This window comes from Lepeophtheirus salmonis, chromosome 4 (assembly GCF_016086655.4).
Source record: "Lepeophtheirus salmonis chromosome 4, UVic_Lsal_1.4, whole genome shotgun sequence".
Classification (NCBI taxonomy): domain Eukaryota; kingdom Metazoa; phylum Arthropoda; class Copepoda; order Siphonostomatoida; family Caligidae; genus Lepeophtheirus; species Lepeophtheirus salmonis.
In genome coordinates, this window is record NC_052134.2 from 8,088,111 (window position 1) to 8,110,980 (window position 22,870).

At 29.9% G+C, this 22,870-nt stretch overlaps 1 protein-coding gene across 9 annotated transcripts in view; it reads right to left on the reverse strand.

Annotated features, from left to right (window-relative positions):
- The window catches only part of LOC121116534 (kin of IRRE-like protein 3), a 308,756-nt gene that overhangs the window by 251,782 nt on the left and 34,104 nt on the right, over window positions 1–22,870 (reverse strand). For 5 of the 9 annotated variants that reach the window (XM_071887590.1, XM_071887596.1, XM_071887592.1 and 2 more), the window contains exons 2-3: window positions 14,706–14,805; window positions 6,461–6,533 (exon numbers count right to left, since the gene is read on the reverse strand). The gene's annotated coding sequence lies outside the window, so the exon portion shown is untranslated. The remainder of the gene's footprint in view (window positions 1–6,460; window positions 6,534–14,705; window positions 14,806–22,870) is intronic. The other 4 variants (XM_040710793.2, XM_071887595.1, XM_071887597.1 and 1 more) reach the window with 1 other exon arrangement.

Consider the following 22,870-nt stretch of genomic DNA (forward strand, 5'->3'; position numbering starts at 1 on the left):
ATTCATTGTAATCTTTATTTACATAAAATAGAGTTATTGTACCCGTGTGTATGTGTTTTTTTAGAAGCCCACATCGGCGTACCTTGGAGACTGAAATTTTGCATAGATGCCTCTTTTGAACTTAACCAAGCTTAATTGCTTCGGTTGCAATTTTGGGGAGGGGGTGTCATATAAGGGGGCTTATGCTATTACCAAATCCCAAAAACCGTTTTTAAGAGTTGGAGGAGACTAGATAGAGGGATGAGTGAATCAAAAAGTGATGGACGTCTCAATTACAACTATTTCAGTAACTATATTTCCTTAATTTATTCAAAATCAAAATAAAATAAATGACCTAAATATTAAATCTGTGAAAATTACAATTTCGTATTTTGTGGGTTTATTAAAGGAACTTCTATTAAAATGTTAGATATGTAATGAAAGTATAGTTTGTAAAATTTGTCTTTAAATTCGTTTGCATATAAATATGACAAATAAAAATGGTTGTTTAACTGAAATATCTGTCATTTCCTGAATAATTTTTGAATATCTTTTAATTAAGATATACTGCATAAATATACTTTTTGTATATAAAACTTTAGATTAAAAAATTTCATATCAAAATATTTTCAATTTCCAGAACATTTTATTTCATAATTTATTTTTTTTTGCATGTACGAATTTTTTTGATAGATTTGATATTGCCAATGAATTCTATTTACTAATTTTTTGCAAAATTAGCACAAAAAAGGTTTTTTCATTTTCCTTCGTGAATTACGATTTGGCTATTTTTTAATCTACTTCTGATCTAGACAATTTTTTTATGGATATATGATGTTGGAATATTATTTGAAGTTTATATCACTATATATATGTATATATTTTTCTTAAACTCATAATAATAATACGTAAAAGGTTATAAGAGCCAAAAATAACAATACGTTCGCCTAAGAAACGCCGGCTTTGGGCATAATTTATTTATATCAATGACATAAAATAAAAACATCAACGACAACAACAAAAAGGAAAAAGAAAAAAATCCCACTTTATCACAGAAAAAAAATTAAAGCTTTTTTATGGTAATTTAATGGAGCAATTTTTGGGTTGATTTATGTATACACAAACATATGTATGTATTCAAGTGTGAAAGGAGAAAATGAGAGGGGAATAATCTTGAATAGGCTATTAGGTTAGGGCCTTTGAATGTTCTACATTTCCCAGTTTTTCTATTCATATAAATACATCTGCGTACAAAAACATTATGTAGTGTACATCAAATTTGTTAGATAAGAAATATATATTGAACAAAGTCCTTAAATTAACCCTCCATTACATCTCTTGGATTATTATTCACACCAAAGACATAAATATCCTCATTATATCTGATTTGTAGTTTCTTTTTTTTTTCATCATTTTTGTAATAAATTATTAAATTTCTAAAATGTTAAAAAAGAAAGTCGTTTGTATTTTTTTAGTATGCGTGTCTTTTTTTAATTAGTAATCTAATTAATAAATTTTCTTTTCTTGAGCTATTGTCACCATTACCTAACTTGTACAAAATAATCTTCCTTTTCTACAACATTCTATTATATTCAAACCCTGAATTAATATTATTGTATGCTCATAAAGCAGGGAGAATAACCTTGTGATTTTTTTATTTTTTTATTGTTTCTTTAATTGGTTCGATGGAGTTGCACAGATTTAGTATAAGTAAACATTATAGTATTACATTTACTCCATCTGATCTAGGAATCTTATTAAAGTCCATATATATATGCATTATATATATTTCCTACTCTAGGAACGACCGGGGTACGAACCTACATACATTGAGCTCAAGAATAAGAATTATCTCAATGTCGTTGCCCATTGAGGAACGTCATTTCATACCTTATCATTTGTTTAATTAATTTTTGTCAATCTCTTTGTAAATTTCCTATAGCTCCTCCTCCATCGTCAAAGCTGATCACAGCTGATGAAACGTCATGACAACTAAAGCTGCTCTCCTACAAAACATTGATCAAATTGTCAAGGTGACCATAATGATTTTCGGTTTCCTATTTTAACATCCCAGAAAAAAACTAAGATTTCCGTAACTTATGACCACAGGTTTTTTACACCAGAGTTAAAATATCTGTAATATGAAGCTCGGTCTGTAATTGCAACTTGAAAATAATGTTTTATTTGACGAAGCTGTCATCATTATTATATGTTTTTGTTTTTTGTTTTGAAGAGAAAACAATGAGTATAAAATAAAAGTAATTCTTGAAAGACGATAAGGTACTCCAATAATTTGCTGTGTAGGAAGGAAATATAGCTGTAATTACTCGGATATCGATCCTTGGATGTACTCCCAAGACCAAAAGACATCCACTTATAACTCCTTAACAAACCTTCATTGTTACTATTCATATTTTATAAGCATCCGTGTTTAATATTACTTTATACATCGATGTTATGTCATCCATTTTAAAAAATAATCACAACAACTTTTTTTTGGAAAATTCTGTTTCGATTATCTGTTAGGAAAATCATCTCCTACTTTTTAGTAAATATTTTATAAACCATTAGTTATTTATAAATTCTACAATAACGTGTTGAGAAGTTCTTGCATTAGGATTTGAAGCAATCTCAATATAGGTCAAAAAAGTTTATTGATATGCTAGCAACTGGAACAAATCAAATTTTGGGTAAAGAATCTTTGGAGACACAAAAATTGCCCTCATAATAAACGAAGAAATGACTTGATTAAACATAACTTTGCAATTACCAACAAAATATAGGAAATACTGATTAAATTATCAGGAATTGCAATCAAATAAATAAGAACAGTCCTCCGTAATACCCAAAATTATTTTACATATCTAACTCCAACAGTATTTGATGCGTTAATTAAGAATATGTATATGGTTTTTGAATAAAATCTGGTTTGAAATTACATTGAAATTATTTTTTTTTTCTCTTTAAGTACATACAAAAACAATTTTCAGATGAACAAAGTTTAGTAAACTTAATAGTTAATAGGAAAGTTTTTATTTATTGCCAAATATATGTGATGTGTATTTCATGTTAAATAATTCAATCCTAAAGAAATCTAATTTAAAGGTGGAAACAACTTTTTAGTTATTATTCATAGTGAATAAAAACATCTATCTTTATTATTTGTTTTGTTTTTGCCGAAGGAATTCAAATACAGCCTGTGTAAGTTCTCATAAATAAATACAAACTTGTATTGGCTTTAAAAAGGTCTATTTCAGGAGTAATACTGATTGTGGTTTGAAAGCGGATTAGAGAGGTTCCCTTCGAAAGCTTAAATATTTTTTATTCTCAATGATAAAATGAGGCGGCATAGGGTCTTCCTGTATGACGAAAATTCAAAGTCGTTATTCACACTGCTCCTAGTGGTCCTATCCGTAACAGAGAAGTCGTTAACGAGGCAATACATCGATTTGGTGGTGTCTTACATGATATTCTTCTCCAAGCCAGATAGGAACACCAAATGCCTCTTTAAATTGTGCCGTCTATTTCCTGCTTTCTTAAAGAGGTCTTCTCCATCATTTGCCATCTCGGCCACCTTGAAAACCAGATTCCTTGAGCACTTCACAATCTCCAAAATCCTCCTCACCTCAACTTCACCATCTTGGGGATTTAAGGTGCTGTACCTTTTGGCTGACTCATGTTAACGAGATGACAAAATACTTACAATAGGCTGTTTATTCACTAAGAATAGTTGAACCAGAATGTCAAAAAATAATAACTGAATCTCCTGATATGAATGAGAGAATTAACATTATTTAACAGTCCACGTTTTGCTGCCAAACCGAGTAAAAGTTAGAATAGTAAAAATGTGTGCATTTTTTAACGTACGGGGATACATTTGTATAGTATACTTGTACGACTATTAATGTTAGGGATGCAAATATTGGTTAAGTTGAGGTGAAACTCCGTCTTTCATGAGCTAGTTATTACTATATTTTGGATGTTTTGTCTTCGTGAATAAAATAAGAATTGCAACACTAATTAAAACCATGGTAGTAACGAACAATACATGAGCGATATGAAGGTAATAAATAAAACATGTCCTGTCGGCATATACATAAAATAAAAAGATAAAACATGAACGTGTTAGTCCTCAGAGTTTGAATAATGTTTGGAAGGAAGTAGCATAGCTGTAGTGACTTTTTTTTCGGTAACCCATTACTGCCCAACGTCCTTAGAGATACGTCAATATATCTTAATTTGATATTTCTATGATGGTGCATACATTACATCTAGAATGTTTTGAATTGGCTTATCTATTTAATAAATGCTATTTCTTTGATTTGATATCTTATTTCGAGTCAACCATTCATTAGTTGCTTCACAGCAAGCGTACGAAGTCGAACAGACTATAGACTTTGGCTTACAATTTTTTTTCTATAAACTTTTCAATACAATGAATTATTTGCCTTAAAAAATGCTCTAAAACTTTTTAACACTTCTCAAAGTAAGTCGGGCATGTCTCATAGCAAAACATAATAACATAAAATATTTGCAGATAACTATAAATATCACACAGTCTATCAGAAATTGAGCCGAGTGTCTTTCTTTGCTCCAGAAGGAATACCTTAACCATACTTTTATCTATGCAATTTAGGGCAAAATTGACTCTGTAAGAGGTCCTAGATTTACTTGAAGAAGGGGACATCAACAAATCTTTGGACTGAGTGACATTTGGTCCATATGAGGGCGACTAGACAACTGATATTGAGGATCAGGATGAGGAGATAGCCGGTCCTATGGACATCGATGTTTTAGGGAGAAAGATTATCAGTCAGCAATGGGAGGTAGTATCTCATACTCGCAAATGTGTCAATCATGAAGATGATAACGACAACTACTACGAGATAGAGAAAATAAATTCTGGAATAGAAAAAGGCGCTAAACGATGTAAAGGGATCACCCTTCTAGTGATCACAAATATGAGGTTCCCTTATTTACCTGATCACTAAACACTAATAGAAACTGTTTCAAAACTGAAAATCACATTAGCAGTAGGGTTCAACCATCTGATTCATCCAATCTGATTCATCTAGAATATTATACTTTCAATCTTGAAGATATAAGGGAGCCATATGATTTCTTTAAGCTCTTCCTCCCTCAAGCAATTTTGCTTTAAAGTTGTTGAAGAAACATTCAATTATCAAATACACTTCATATATGGGATGAGTAGACTTATTGGACAACAACATCTCCAACTATAAGATATCATTGCAAACAAAAAGATGGTACTTGACCATATACAGATGGTCCTTAAATGCCATGATGGTTCAGGCCTGGAAACTTTTTCGAAATGTTGGCAAGTTCAATAAGAACAAAAGAGAGGAGCAGATGAGCCAATTCGACTATATGAGGAAGTGTGTGTCTGCAATGCTTCCCAACCATGTTGTAAGATCCAAAAACAGGACAACCCTAAATACAAATATAGCCATGAACCATGAAAGGTATGATCAGGGCAATCACTTGATTTACTTCAAAAGTTACACAAAAAGTGTAACCAAATGTGCAAGGAGATCCGACTCGGACAAACGCGTACTTATTATCGATGTAGAAGATGCAATTTGGGTATCCATCCACAATGCTTCGAATCTTATCATACTCGGCAAGGAACACAATAAAATTATATTTTCATTTGCAGATTTGAATATATCTAACTATAGAATATGTATTTTCTTTCATTAATTTTGTATCAAAAAATTTCTTGGTTTATTTAAATAATAAACATTGTATACGGGTTGTTCCCATGCGTTGCTTAATGAGTGTTGCTTTAGAGCCCATTGGGTGGGGATGAGGTCCAATTAAAAACCTAATTTACCTTATTCAGGTTCATAAGAATATCTTTGTTAAAAAAAAATTAGCGTCTTAGGACAAGTAACTTTGAGTGGAAGGAAATTAATACAAATTCCACTTTGTATACAATGTGGCCAATTAGAACGGAATTATTCCGTTATTCATCCTCAATTTGACTCCAAGTTCAAAGGACTTAAATTTATAATTCTGGAGCGAAACCCTCATTGTTACTCTCAGCTGTCTTTAATCAGTACAAACACTAGTCATTACTTTATACTTAGATGATCTGTCTTCAAGAATTAAATAATATTAATATAACCTTGGAAATAAAAAACTCTGCTCAAAGTTCGAACTTCAACATTTACCTATTTCTTTTTGTATATATTTATTTTATTCTTTTATACAATTAATTTAATTATCCAGGAACTTATACGTTTTTACCACTTAACCCACGGACAATTTCTGTATCAAAATATTAAAATCAAATAAATCCTGCTAAATGAAACTTTTTAAATGAAAATACTTATTCGTTATAAAAAACACATTACTAAACACCTTTCAAAGTTTACTCTCTCAGGAAGAATAAACATTAAAAACTAAGTCCTTATTCTTTTTCATACAAAAACCTTTTAAAAAAGGTGGTTTTCCTTACCTTCCAATTAATTGTATTTTCTTCAAAATTGGACGTTCATTGGACGTTTTACTATATATCCATACTTCAAATACTGAAAAAAATAGGTGGATTAACATATATTTAGAGGCTACATTTGTCTAACTCAATAGTTTGAAAAAAAAATGATAAAAAAAAGTTCAAATACGGAAACACAATTTAAAAATAGTAGAATAGAATGAAAGAAAGAACTTAAAACTTTTTTTGACAAATTTAGTGACTTAATTATTGAACCGACTGCAGTCACTACTTTTTGAGTTGTTTAAAGTATTAGTTTATTTATAAGGAAGTTAAAGATTTGTATTTAAACATAAAGTTATTAATATGTGTCTTATACTATAATAGAACATGTGATTTAATTTGTATTATGTATCAGTTGCAATGTCTGTAAAAGTTGCAAATTGTAATATAAAATTGAACAAACTTCAATTTATTCGTTTTACAATTCTGGGTGGTTATTTAATTACAGTATTGCTAATTTTAATAACTAATTTTAAATAGGGCATAAGCAAGCTAAAAATATATATATTATCTGCAATGTGGTATTATATGTAGTCTGTAGCTTGTTGTTAAACTGTTGCTTAGTTTTAATTTTCCGAAAAAATTTCAAAAATCCATAGAAATTCACAAATAATTTCAAAAGTTATATTTTTTGCAACTAAAATTTTTACCATTTAATTTTTTGACTAAAATTTCAAAAATTCGTAGATTTTTTGTAAAAAATATAGTTTTTTGGGAAAAAAAAATCATAAAATATTATTATTATGAAGATATTCTTTTTATTAATATTGCAATTTTTTTGTTTGAGTAGACGCCTAATAACTGTGGCTACCACTATTTTATAATCAAATAAAAAGTAAATATGATTCTGTTTAAACTTGTGCTCGAACGATTGAAATTTTTACTAATCCCCCCTCCCCCCAATTTGCTGTTTAAAAATTAACCTTTACAAATCTAATTATAAAAACACAGATAAGTTCAACAAGGTCATTTGAATTATTTATCATCATTATAAATATAAAGTTCGAAAAACTTACACAGACCAAGTATATTCCCTAATATACATTATTAAAACCATCAGTTAATAGTAATAAAAAATGCTTTTGCCACACTGAATCAAAAATTGGGGAGGCTGTTCAATTTTTTATAAATGACGTCATATATTGATAACAACATAACCATTCAAATTTCCAAAGTTAATTAAAGAAAAAAGTGGGACTATGTACACGAATAAGGTTAACAAAATAATCAAAATTATAACTGTTAAAAGTGATTGCTCAAGTCTTAGATTACTTTAAACGGCACAGTAAATAAGATTGTTTTACCTGTAAAAAACCAAGTGACTTAATTTCTGGCTGTATAGCTTACTTAATAATATTCTGCCATAGTTAGTGATAGTGTGAAACCTTTCAGATTACAAATTTTTATTTGATTAAGAGGGCCTAGAAATTTCAAACAGGGACCCTCAAGGGCCATTAGAAAACTCCTATAAGTAGAAAAACCTTTTTTAATGAATTTCGAGCCATTTCTAATTGTTTCAAAAAAGGAGCAAATATAGAATGGTCAATTATAATATGAACACTTTGAATTTTAAACTTTACCAAGATATAATTTATTAATTTACAATAGAATTTCAACAAAAGTAATAATAAAAATTAATGTGTACTCTTAATCATTAATATAGCACAATGCCTGTAACCTGCTGAATATAACGTTCTATAGAATGGTGTCCCAGTGGTAGCTGAGAGTGGCATTGAGAGCCTTGACATGGAACCAAAAGGTATGGTCAAGGGGTTTGTCATCAGGACTGCGGGAGGCAAAAAGGGTCAAATAAGAATTCAATAGAACTCAAAAAGCACATAATAATAAAAAAGAATATTTGAACTTGTTTCAACAGACGTAATTTAATCTTTGAAATTAGCAATATATAACGTATTTTGATAAATGATCAATAAACACTGAAAATGTATATACGAGAGCTTTTTAAGATCCCAAGATATTTAAAGTTCATTCATATTAGAACCTCAGAGTTTTTTCTATACCTTTCAACTTCACTCGTTAATCTTCCGATACGATTTTGTGACCCTATTCCGGGGATTTATTCAATGGGACGTTCTAACAAAAAATTCCATTCGGTTATTTTTCAACTATAACGAAACTCAGTGAACCAATTATTAAGAGAAAAAGAAAACTGATCGATTTACTTGATAAACAATTTTTTTGTGTCTGTTGTTTTATATTTTTGAGTTAAAAGTAATAATTTATTAAAACTCACTCTCCATTTGAACGGTATTAAATCAACACTAATTAAAATATCAGCATAATATTTTCTGTAAGTCATGTTTATTCTCTTACAGATTAAAAAAAATATTGATCATATCCCAATTAATTTTCTATTAATATAATATTAATAATAACTAGGAAAAAGGTACTTTTTATTTCAATTTTCGCTCGTTATTCTTTCGGTAAATAATTCATTGAAAAACAGTTATGTTATCGTATATTACCCCCTTTGTAGCTCAAAATATCAGAACATTTATGGCACTAAATGTAAATACAAAACAACACATATGGATTGATACAACTCATATACATAATAATCACTTGCTTTCTAAATATTTTGTATAGTGCAGTATAAATAATTTATCACCCATGAATCCCAATATTGACAACAGTTTTCCTCCTTTTTAGTGTGTTAACGCAATGCATTTGATAAAAGCACAAAAATATAATGGGTATTCAATGTTTTTTTCCTCCTTACTACAAATCTAAGGTATGTATTTAGGTAGTCTGGATGACTGATACATTTAACAAATATATATTCTATATAGCTTTGAATTTTTTTAATCAAATAAAATGTTTTATTGAAAGTTTTGTAAATTCTGTAACTTGGTGAGTGTCCCTATTTTTTAAAATTTGTAAATAACAGAATTTATTTTCGTTTCCTCAAGTGTTGTAATTATTATTTAACTCCTGAATAGTTAACTTCCCATCTTACTACATTGAATTATATTCAAAACCTCATTGAAAATGCGTGTGTCCACATAAAAGACGGAGAAGTAAGATTGTAGATTTGTTGCAGATTTATAATTGTAAGTCCTTTTTGGACTCTTAGTAGAATCTGGGATGAACATTGTAGTAATTTTTATTACTTTCCTTAATATGTGTTTCTCCTCTTTTATCTTGTCACAACTGATTGAAGCTGATCTCCTACCAACCTTCCTCAAATTGAAAGGATTACCTTGTTGCTTTTAGGATTGCTTCTTTTTTATCATATTCAATACATAAAATTTTCATCACTATCTTCATCATGTATTAGAGGGACAGGAAAATAACTCTTTTATTTATAATGCGTTGTAATCAGGCTATTTCTAGACAAAAATAAACTATTTTTAGATCTTTGCGTAATTGCAAATATCAAATTACTTAATCGATTGGTTACGTTACTATCTGATATAGTTTTAATAAGTACATCTTTAAAAGTGTACTGTTATTATGAAATTAATAACTTTCGAATCATAAAAGTTGCTTAAATTGTCATTTGGAAAATCAAAGTTACGTTGCTTCACCTTGTCAAAGGAAGGAAAACAAATACAGATAAAAATATAATGAATTTAAAATATAAATTTACTTTTGTTGCAAATTTGTAACTTAAGAAACAGGAATGTGTTTTTTTTACATATATAACAGGAAACTTTAATATATGTGTTTTACAATCACGATACAATTTAGATTTACATATAATAATTATTAAACACTTTTATAATAACTTCATTATAGCTTAATAAGCTTAAGGACTGATATAAATGACTGAACTGGACTGAGACTGAAATTGACTAAAACTTAACTGGACTAAGATTGAATTATAGTCTATTGTCTTAAATAACAATCGACACAACCCCAGTTTTTAGGGGCTATCATATGAATAATAAAAATGAGATTCTTAAAAGTTGGATGTGAATAAAAGAAACTTTTGCAAATAAACGAAATTTCATTAATCCTCCCCCCTTACTATCCCGCCCGGTTTTTGCTTAAATGCTTGCGTATGAAGCAACCTTTTTTTGAATAAATAAAATTTAAGAAATTGTGAATAAACATTATTTTTCATATGTAATATCAAGAAAATATTTTTTTATTATTTTTGTTACATTAATACCCTGGCTTCTTTAGAGCAATATTGTTCCTTACTTCATTAGTATAAATAAATTCTGCATAAAAAAGGAATTGAATTGAAAATGTCTAAAATACACAATATTAATTTATCATATATATTTTTACTACTTCCAGTAATTATTATGTTCGATGCACTTCTTTAATACATTTTAGGATAAATACACTCTTGGTGAACGTTGTGTTGGTTTAAGTGCTACGTTATATTTCATTTAAATCAAGCTTACAAGAAATTAACAAATCATTTTATTTTTGGCCAACCCACAGACCTGCATCCGACCATTCTTCTGTCTTCTAAACATATGTTTAAGTTTATGTTAAAAGTGTAGAGTCGCTCAGGAAAATGGATGAGATCTAATGCATACAGTCAAACAGCAGAACTCGTCATTTCTCTTTAGGAAAGCTTCAGTCCCCTGACAATGAACAAATGTAGTGTGACTAGAAAAATATAATGTCAAGATTCTACTGTCAGTCTATTCTCAAAGGATGGTGCTACCAAATAAAATGTGTCGATAGAAAAGTTCCTAGAAGAATGTGATAGCAGTGCCAAAAATCGGTTAAAAAAGATCAAAGCTCGAAACAAATGAATAGTTGTTTTATTTTAAAGCCAGTCTTGACAGTCTATCTTTTATCTTATTATGATCTTGGCCAAATATATATTAACCATGTTTCACAGAAAAGTGGAAAAACTGAATATCAATCAAAAGAAATACTTTTAGTAATAGAAGAACATGAAAGATTTGAGTCATTCATTGTAGTTGTATGTGATGGTTAGAATAAAAACGTTGGGACTTTATCTTGAATCATGAGTAGATTGGAGCTCTCGATTAGAAAACCAATACAACTGTTCATATGCAGTCTATATATGAACTAATTACCCTATAGAGAAATATTTAAATACTTAGATGGACCACAAAAAGGGCCATGAACTTATGAGTGGCCAATAGAAAAGACTATCTACAATGATGTATCAAAAATACCAAAAAGTGAATTCAATTCCATTCAAGGAACAGTAATCTAACAATGAACTAAAAAATTTAAATTGAGGTGAGCACTACCATTATGAAATACTTGAGCAATTAAATCTGTAAAAATTTCATCATGTTTTTATTTATCACACAGTCATTTGGAAACTTACATGAAACAAGTTGGCTTACTAGAGCCAAAATTTTACATATTTGTATCAAAGCCAAGTTTATTTTAAGCTTCTATGCTTCAATGTGGTTCAAGGTAAAATTCAATCTAATATGTGGTAAAAGTACTAAGTATTTTCAATACGCAAATACCATATTAAAAGATTACACAAGAATCTCGTTTGGATTGTCCAAAAAGTATTACAGAAAATTTTGTTTGCCCATTTAAAAAAAAAACAAGCAGCAAAGTACCGGAAGAGGATCGCTATTCTGCTCGAAAATATCACAGAATGCCATGTGGGAGTAGACTGGGGCCTCGAAGAAGACGATTTATAATATGTATTATCCATTAAGATGACGCTGTTGTAAAAGTCCTCTTATAGTACTTTGTGCTTATGGTGGCAACTAGGACAACATTTTTCTTAGCAATCGACAGAGATCTCGTCTACAACATTTTTAAAAATTTTTTTTGTATAAAATGACTTATAACTTTCAAAATTTGAATAATAAAGAAGAATATATATTATAACAGTTGACCGGTTATACATAAATTTAGACTACATACTACAATTTAAATAAAGGAATTTATTTTTAGAGAATTTCCAACTTTTCCATATCATTTCTCCCAAAAATTCTTTCTTTTCACATTGATCTTACTATCCTAAATTTGATTATTTTTTCCCAAGATTTATCGCTATAGTAGATTTATGTATTATAGGTCCGTAAAGACTTTTCAAACAAACTTTTAGTCATTATTTATTTTTTACAAAAGAATGAAAGGAACCCCTTTTTTTGATTAGTTAATCCCTTTCAAATTGATAAAATATTGAAAAATTATGTAAAAAAGTTTTTGCTTTTATTTATTTTTAGTCGAAACCTTGGTGCTCTGGTAACGAAAAAAAGTGATAAATGCAAGCCATTTCTTAAAAAAAATGTACTAATAGGCTTATTAAAGAACATTTGATGGCGTGATTTATAGGTGTCTCACTGGAAAATAAGAATTAAATAACTTTCAAAAAGGACCCTCAAATGATGCAATTTGTTGCAATAGTTGATTTATATATTCAGTAGAAATTTAAAACTTTGTTACAACGACTTTTAAAACACTAGGATTCACTTATAAATAAAGCGGGTATCAACACCACGACGGGTTGGTTACTGAAATATTTTAAGTAGTAAATATATTAATTACAAAAAATGACATTTCTATAATTTAAAAAAGGTGAAGATGTTGACAGACTTAGCTTCAATTTCACTGCATATACCACACTGAGCTTAAAGAATTGGCTACTTCTGCCTGGTTCTGTATGAATTAATGGCAATACCGTTAATTAAACTTTTGAGGTATTCAAAAGTAATTTATTAAAGATACAAGTTTGAGGGAAATTCTGAAGTCCAGTTTCAAATCAAATTTTATACCTGTGATAAAAATTAGAGAATAGTCGGGAGTAATCCCTCAAAAGAATATGCAACTTTTAGTTTTTGTAAAAATGTATTTACTTTGAGTGATTTGTAAATTCTCCTATTATTAATAAGCTTTAGTGAATTTGATTAATTTGTTTGAATTGAAATAATTCTACTGTTTTTTTCAACTTAAGGTATACGTATTACTACTAATTTAGCATTAGCAATTATTTTATATTTTAGGTTTGGGAAAAAGTAATCTCATATTTCCTTCCCAATTTTTTACAAAATAAATCGTGTTCACATGAGATAATACAATACAATTTTGCAAATAGGTGAAAATATACACTTTGCTAAACAGTAATGCACGTTGCCAATTCAGTCGTGAATTATTGTAGTTATTGTAATGTCAAATTCTACATTTTTACTTCCGGAAAGGAAATAACGCGTCGAAGTGACGAATGCAGATACTCTTTTGGTTTGGGTTGACCAACAATGGTTCAGCAATTTTTTTGTTTGCAATATTCCGCCCCTCCCCCCCTCACTATGAAGAATTAAACCGTTTGAAGTAGGCGATTGAATAAAAGTGACCAGTTTTGGTGAAAAGGAGACAATAAGGCATTATAAAACACAAGGCCGCACACATCTTTGGTGAAACTCCAGAAACTTTTAGAGCTTGGATTGGAATTCAACATTCTGGACGTGAAACCAAGTGACTCCCATCTATATTTGCCTAAAGTCAATGTGCTTGAGTGTAAAAATTTGGCCTCCATAGAGGCCGGTGAAAATTGATTGTTCGAGACTTTTACGAAAAAAGGGCATTATGAAATTGGATTCTCGTTGGCAACAAATAATTTAACAGAACTGGGTATACTTGGCCTAAATTGGTTTATGTTAACACTTCTTGAAGTAAAAATAAAAATTACAAATTACATTTTCCCCCAATCTAACAATATCAATGAGTTTTTTCTTATTAACAGTAATAAATATATTTTATAGAAGTTTTATGAAAAATATAAATGTCTATTGAAATGTTTTAACTATAGGAATCACAATTTTTTTTTTGTGATCATGATTTTCTTTATAAACAATATGTTTTTTTACGCATTTTAATTCATATTTACGAGTGTAACAGGAGTAAAATAGTTTAGAAGATATTACAAATTTAAGTTGCATAATTTTGAGTCGATGTTGATTGCGTAGCATGTAATAAAATTAGTTTATATTTTTGAGGTAACGTTGTACCTTAGTTTACTAACCATGTAAAAAAAGGGTTTATGTATGATGAATATAATATGGAAAGATATTAAAAACATATTGCGTTTACATACATGATAAATATGGTATCCCTCCTTAAGACTGGTTTAAAAAAATATTTTTTTTTCTTCAAGTATAAAAAGAAATACTTTGATTGGAAGGTATATATTATGTGGTACACACCACATATATTTTATTGAATAAAATCATACATCATGGATATTACTAATTTTTTATATGATGGTTCTGACCTTTGGTATTACCTTATCATGCAACATATCTTCATTCCAATTTACATGTTCATCATCGATAAAGATTGATTGACAATTTGTTAAAAGTACATGTACGGCTTTGTGTCAGCTTCTGCAAAGAGAACAGATGAATTATTATAGTATTAAAACGGCAACAAATAAAATAAGTAAACTAACATTTAGTAGAATCAAATTACAAATATACATGTTATGTATTAGCCTTTTTCATTTCCAGGGATCCAGAAAATACTATAAATTAGTAAATAGTATAAAACTATGAAAACTAAGTTTTTATTTGTACACTCTTTGAAGAATTAACATACAACTTATACCCATATATTGTCTATTTTCATGTTCTTCATTTTATGTGTCTTGACTTTTATTGTATCACGCAAACTTTTCTTCTAAAAGAAACATATAAAAGGCCCAATATATTCTGGTAGTTATACAAATAAGTCAATCAAACCAACTACTGTTGAAGTCTTAAGTCCACCCAGACTATCATTGTCATGTTATTTATCAACAACTTTTAAAATGAATTTCATTAGCATTTTTCATAATACTCTAATCCTATAAAGTATTTAATTCAATACTGTAATAAATATTTACTCATTTGTATTTTTTTTAATGTATCTATATATTTTTATTTTTGCTATTAGTCATAGGACAGAAAATTCAACTTTATATTTCTACTAGACAGGTGTATATTTTTTATTATGTTTTTTGCAAATGACTTGAACAACCCAGGTTCTTGTTTGTTGGTAACAAACATTTTCCTAATACATGTTTTAGAAGCTCTAACGACGACATCATGAACCTAAAGCGCAGCACTTATCTCTTCATTTCGAAGCTGAAAGACCATTATCACGGCCCTAAAAGAACTCATTGTGTCCAAAGCATCAATCCACTACACGATTGTGAGTTAAAAAGAGACTGGGAGTGGCGATGACAGGCCCAGGAGAGTTTGCCCGATGTCTATAATGACACCAAGGTTGATCACGACAACGAGGTTGTAGATCTACTTCCAAAAAAGAAGCTATGGAATCTACATAGCTAATTGAAAACTTACGCCAAAGAAAATATTCTCTTAAAATCAATGCGCGTAGGTTCACCCCCATTACATATTTTACACAAGATTCCTAGGTTAGGTAGAGTATATGTAATACTATAATGTTTACTTATACTTAATCAGTGAAACTCCATTTAACTAATTAACGAAACATTAAAAAAAAGAAGCACTCCATAAGAAAGATGGCTTATGATGCTGGTGGTCAGGGAGTACTTGAATATGAAGGTTTATTGTCAACAAGAGCGGCAACTTATCAGGGAAGCCACAATGGCTAAGAGTCTGACCAGGAGAAGGTGCTTCTCGTATTCCTTTAATCTTCTACGCACGGTTTAATCGTTTGGACTGACGAGAAAAATGTTTAACGTATAGCTGGCTTTCGACAACCACAAGGAAAATGTACTGGGTCAAAGCACTAAGGACATTCCTCTGAACGAAATCATCTGGTTTAGGAGCCAAAATCTACCTCAGTGATGGTCTGTGTGGCTGTCACCTCTTGCAGGATGAAGAAGCCCTTGATCTGAGTTCCCAAGGGTATGAAGGTCAATCAAAGTCTCCATCTGGATCTGTTACAGTACAAGTACTTCCTTGGATCCAAAAACAGTACAGGAAAGGAGGGTCTTACTGCTTCCCACTGTACAAATCACCTTTACATACTAGAAAGTCGGTATAAGTGTGCTACCTAACCACTTTAGTGCACTTTTGGAGCAAGGACATGTGGCCCCTCCTTCCCCATATCCCAACGTATACGGCTTATGCATATTGTCAATTATGGAAATGGAGGTTAGTGGGATTTCCCATTCAAGGGTCGACAATTTGAAGGCCATTATAGTGTCAGTTAACTTCTTTGCAAAATGCCTAAAGGAGAGGAACAGTCTACCCAAGAAACTAAGGCTTTCTGTTTTAATTGTCACTGAACCATGTATGGCTGCTTCACTTCTGGGCGTCTAATAAACGTTCACTCTCTGAGAAAATAGAGTGTGGAACTAAACAAGACTTTTGTGGAGCAGAAGTCGGCGGCCATGTCCAAGACTTTCATCAAGAAGTACTGTGCCACCTTTTGTGCCAGGTATGAGGCCATGGTACTATCAAAAGGAATTCATTTAGAAAAAAAGAAAGCTATATCAATAATCATGTCCGTCATAAAGCTTTTAACAAATTCAAATTTAACTCATGCAATGTTTAGTAGTTCCCATATAAAATATTTTTTATTAACAGTTGTCACACGGAAATAAAGTACATATGAAAAGATTATTCACGTTTTTTTTCACTTATTAGTGCCATAAAAAAACATACCGAAAATTCAATGCCAGACGCATAGAGGTTAATGACACTTAGGTATTTATTTCCATTTGACGAGTGCCTCAATGCTTGATTTCACTTTTGTAATGGCGCAGTGAATATAAGATTCTAGGTCAATCAGGTAGTTTTTGCAAATTTGATTTTGATCCCAACCATGCTCGAAAACGCCAACATGCACATGTACATGGAGGGAAATACAGCATGTAGTGTGAGTGCCACCACAGTAACGCGAAAGTACTATCGATGCATAGTGGCACATAATGGATTAAGGCTTATCTCTGCTGTGGAGTCATAGAGCAGGTCAAAAGACTGGTCTTCAATGTTTTATGTTTATCTCGAGAAGTTGTCAACTAGAAAGTAGTACAAATTCCCCGTCAACTCTATTATTAGTTTTTAACTTTTGAAGTAGAGAAAATAATGCTGAAACTCGTCTAGCAGTCTGTTGAGGTTGACATTGGATTTGTTCTTGAGAACGTTAACGATACCACCAGCAGTCTCCATGATTCGAAAAATCGTTGCCCTGCGGCTTGTGTCGAGATAGCCACACTTTTTCCCGTGCATTCATAAATATTAGTCCTAAATTAATGTAAGTGCCTTAGGATGAAAAATGGTTCTTAGTTGTTCAAAAATATTTCAGGAAATTTTGAACAGTTTTGAAAAAACTGAGTACGTTCTTAAATAATGTCCATAAACTTCCAAACAAAGTTTTTTGCAAAAATAATAATTTAAGGTTATTAGATATATATAAAATATATATCTTCAATTATTTCAACAAAAATAATATTTTATTTGCTCAAAATAACGTTAATTTAAGTTCGTTGAAATTTAGCTCATGCCCCTTTGTTTATTTCTGCAGCGTAATGCAACCCAATTATTGGACTGATAAATATGAAAATATAAAACTACGTTACAATAACATTAAATTCAATGTTAATAAAATCAATTTATAAATATACCTGGCCTGAGTGACCTTAAAACCTACAATAAAAATGTAGATCACCATAGTCCAATATGGTACCTACAAAAAAAAATAATTATGAGTCTTTTTTTCTTCTTTTACTTTATGATGTATTAAATAAATGAACAAGTAATTACTTTATTTGTATTTAGACACAAGATTTATTCAGTTGAAATTAATAAATTATTTAAAAAAATTTATTTTCAAACCAGTATATTCGTTTTTTTTATAATATCATAGATATCAATAATTTATAACTTCTTACTATAAGTTTTAGACAAATGCAAATGACTTATTGTAAATATTTTCTTATTTGTTTTGGGGTAGATCTTTCGTTGATCTTTCACGACTTGTAGAAGACATGGAAGTTGTGATTCGTCATTTTTTATTAAACCACTATATGCTGTGATAAGTGCAACTCCTCTTTCAGCAAGAGCATTGCTCACGTTGCACGAAGCAACTTTTTCTGATGCCTCCATACCATTCCAAAGTCCTGGGTCAACTTTTAAAATTTTCTTGATTTTTTTTTTTTTCCTTTTTCTTGACAAAGTCTTCAATATTATTTTATTTATAAAAAATTAAGTTATTTTTTTCCCTTCTGTACTTACCTTTGAGAGAGGTAAGCATTTTTCTTTCTATATTTAAATTTACTTTATCATCGAAGAAAGCTGGTGTAACGATTTCCTCCAAAAAACTCCTTATATGTTTGGAAAATTGGTTAGAGGCGAATTTTTAAATATGACAATTAATTGAAGAATATCCGATTAACAACTTGATTAGACTAAGATTGCTCAAAGGAAAATTAGAGGTATGATATCAATTGACTTAAGTTTTTACATATACTCTTGCAATTAAAACACAAACATCACGTAATTATCGTTTTTCACATGGAGTCAATTTGAATTCTGGGTAATATAAATATTGAATTCACTTTTGAAAACCAACAGACATGGTCCATTGCACCAGGGTAACATTAACTTAACTCCACACTCAAGGACATTGCCAAGAAATATACATAATAGTTCACCATTTTCGTCTCCTTAATATCTTTTTTTAAGACTATCTTTTGCAAATTCAATTTTATAGTTGCGTATGCCTTTCAAAAGACTGCCCACATTTTCTTCTGCATTTGCAGAATTTAAGTATATTTTTTGACTGATGACCAATTTCTTTTAATTTTCTGAACAAAGGAATATCTGGTGACGATATGGGACCCGTACACTCTTGTACACTCATTCCTATAACGAATTCCATTATACAGTGTCTTCCAGCAAATAAAAGAAGTTTTTAGCCATTTCATTATTCAACAAGAACCTAAGTTCCATGATTGAGGCTGGTATTTGAACTTATAGTGTCAAAACATAATCGACAATAAAGAACAAGAATGTATATAAAAAATTTTTTTGTTTGTAGGAACAATCTTTGAATATGATTAGATTTTTTTTCTGGTTTCATATGTTAAAATTTAATTAAAATGGTCACTTAGGTGAAAAAGGTCAAAAGGGCCAAGGTAATTTAAAATTTAATTTTTTTCCTTAAATTTAATGTAATTTAAACGTAATTACAAATTTTGATATTTATGAGTCCAATAGTGGGGCTGCTAAATTTTAATCAACTTCAATTTAAGTTATCTTGAAATTAGGAATATTTTTTTGTTGAAGAATATAAAATAAATTTTTTGTAAATTTAATAACCTTGATTTATTGTTTAAAATTTTTTAATTAAAAATATATGGACATTATTAAAGAGAATACTCTATTTTTTCGTTCAAATGTAAATTTTCAAAACTTTATGAACCTTGAGCTACCTCTAAATATTTTTCAAAACGCTTTAAACTTTTCTTGGGTGTTTTTTAAGGTTATAAACCATACTTGAACCTAAGCCATTTACGTTTCAAAAGAAATAGTTATATTGTCACCCTACTTAACATGCCTAGAATATCATTCTAACATACTAAATAAAATACACATTAAAATATATTCATGTATGAGTAATTACTTATAAGGAGAGCTCTGTTATCCACCAGTTTCAACAAGGAGAGACGCGATAGGAATGAGTTAGCAGGGAGAAGCTGTTGAAATATATAATCTGACAGTGTCGTTACGTTTCCCCAAAACATGTCTTACAATACCTCTAACATGTTTGTTTTAAAAAAATCTGTAAATGGCTGTGATTTGAAATTCGGTTGAAAATTTGGAAAAAATGGTTGAAATTGATATGGATGAAATTTGGAAGCAAGGACTCTTCTGTCCAATAATCTCTTGATGTTTTTTTATCATTTTTAAATATTTATTTGTTATATCTACATATCTTGATAGTTTTGATAAAACCCCAATAACGAAATACTCGGAAAAGAGGATCCCAAGAGAGAACCCGTAGCTGATATTGATAAACTATTTTGTAAGACATGGTTATAATGCTCATGAGAGGTAAATAAAAATCGTTGTTTTCTTTATGGTTATTACATAATATTTTTTTACTTGGGGTTGGCATCTTTCAATCCCCTCTACTTTTTGAATGATAAGAGGTGGGGGATGAGTCACCACGTATATATTTTTTTGTTTCCATTTTTTATATTTACTCTGCTTCAAATAAATGCTTACTCTCATACCTACTTGAGGGAATTTTATGCTAATAGAAAGACTAAAGGTAGTTTTTCTTCTTTCTTATGAAAAGGACTTTGTTTTTTAAGTACAATCCTTTTAAGAAAGCTTAAGTAATTAGAGTAATGTTTTAGATATCATTTATACATTGTTATCAGCACCACACACAAAAAACTGTAGGTATATTTATACATATGTATATGCTTAGGAAATTTTTTGTATCCTCTAACGCTTTCCAATAAAGCTATAGCTGCTTCTGAAGAGACAAAAGAAGATATATTTAATTATATGATAATACACACAAAAAATTTCTTTATTTGCTTATATATATAATTGAGTTTATATAAATGCAAATTACTATATCTAAAGAAAATCCCACAGTATAAATATAACTACTATATATTTATATATATTTTGTGAGTAGTTTACAACAGAAGGACAACTCTTTTTAGATGCACGCGTACTCTTTTTTTGCTTGACATTTTTTGGCCGAATACGGGGTTTTTTTAAACAGTAGACTAGTTATTTTTGGAGAAGGAAAGTGAATAAAAATAATTGTTTAATGAATGCCTTAGTCATAAATGAATTGAAGTATAGATATGTCAATTTATTTTTGATAGTAGTTTGACAATGAGTTGTTAATGTCTTTTTGAACATATAGATGGAATTTAATATTTTAGTTGCAATAAAAATATATCGTCGAAATATTAGTTTAAAGAACAAGTATGGACTATTAAACATTTGCCCATTTCATAGGCTAATTTATATATACTGAGTTAGTGGAATTGATTAAATGATTGGATAAAATAATATCCCAATAGGATGAAAAAAATGAACTCCGTATTAAGATCATTCACCCGTGAATATTGTGAGTTTTTTATCTTTTCTAACCCTTATCTGTCATTTTTTTAGTTCATCCATGTTTGTGATTTCCTCAAATTAAGATCAATCTTAATTTGCAATTTGTTGCCTATATATGTAGAAAGTGGGGACCCGCTATTTGTAGTGCCATTTAATTAAGAGGTTTTATGACCCAATCCTACTACACCTGTAAAACAAGATATGCAATTTTTTTTCTATCCAGTGTATATAAGTATAAACTGTCGGAACAATAACAAAAAGGCAATGTCTGTGCCAAGAAAACTAAATAGACCCTTGGCACCTCCATCAGGACATCTAAAAGTTCATTAAGGATCACTCTTCTCTTACAGCTAAGAAAAATCAAATCTCTGCAGCAACAATATAGCTGAATTCTGGTATGGTTCCAAGGGGCCCTCCTCCATCCCTGACCTGAAACACATGGACTTTGCAATTTCAATCGATTTGGAAAAGCATGCCTGATGCACATCTCATCCAAAATAGATAAGCTTTGAGCCGCCATTAGGAAAGTTTGGTATGCCGTGGGCACAACCTTCAAGAGCTCCCAAGCTGTTCACCGGGTATCCAGGCTGTTATTGTTTGTCAAGGAGGACATATTGAATAAAAAATATAACGAAATATCGTATTAAAGATAAAAAAAATTTGTTTACGGTTGTCTTTTCTTCATTCGATACTTTTTTTTAAATTTGAAGTTGTATTTTTTCTCTTTGAAAAAAAAAACAACTATAATTTTCATCAATTTGATCAAAATTGATGAACATATTACACTTTTAAATAATGGTCTATTCTAGTCCTTTTTTTTTCTAACAATGCTTTATATCGGATTCATCAGCAGATGAAGACGTAACTAAAATACTTTTTGTATCGTAATCATGTACTTTTGTTCCATTATTCAGATCCTCTAAGGCAAAAAAATTCAATATATAATAAAAGTATTAAAAAAGTAATAATTTTCAAATAAGGGATTTCTTGGCCAAAATAACCCGAACATTTCTGGGGATATTTTGGTCATGTCTATATTTTTCGAAGTAAATCCCAAAGCCCATTTGAAGGTCATTATCTCAACAATAGGGCAAACTAAGATTCAATGTTTGTCAATTAGTGTTATATAAAAAACTTTTAAATATATAAAGACATTCATTACAGTATTGTTTTAATTAAATTCTATCTTTTATTTCTAATGAGAGTACGTTCTATGTTTTATGATGTGATTATTCTTTGGTGAACCTTTGTTCGTCCTACAAGTCAAATTGACCAGTTTTCACCTTTTAAGTACAAAAAATACCTATTATTGATATTTTTTAAACGTTTGATGTAGTTAGATCTACCTCAACGTCAGGAATAGTACAAAAATATTATTACATATCAT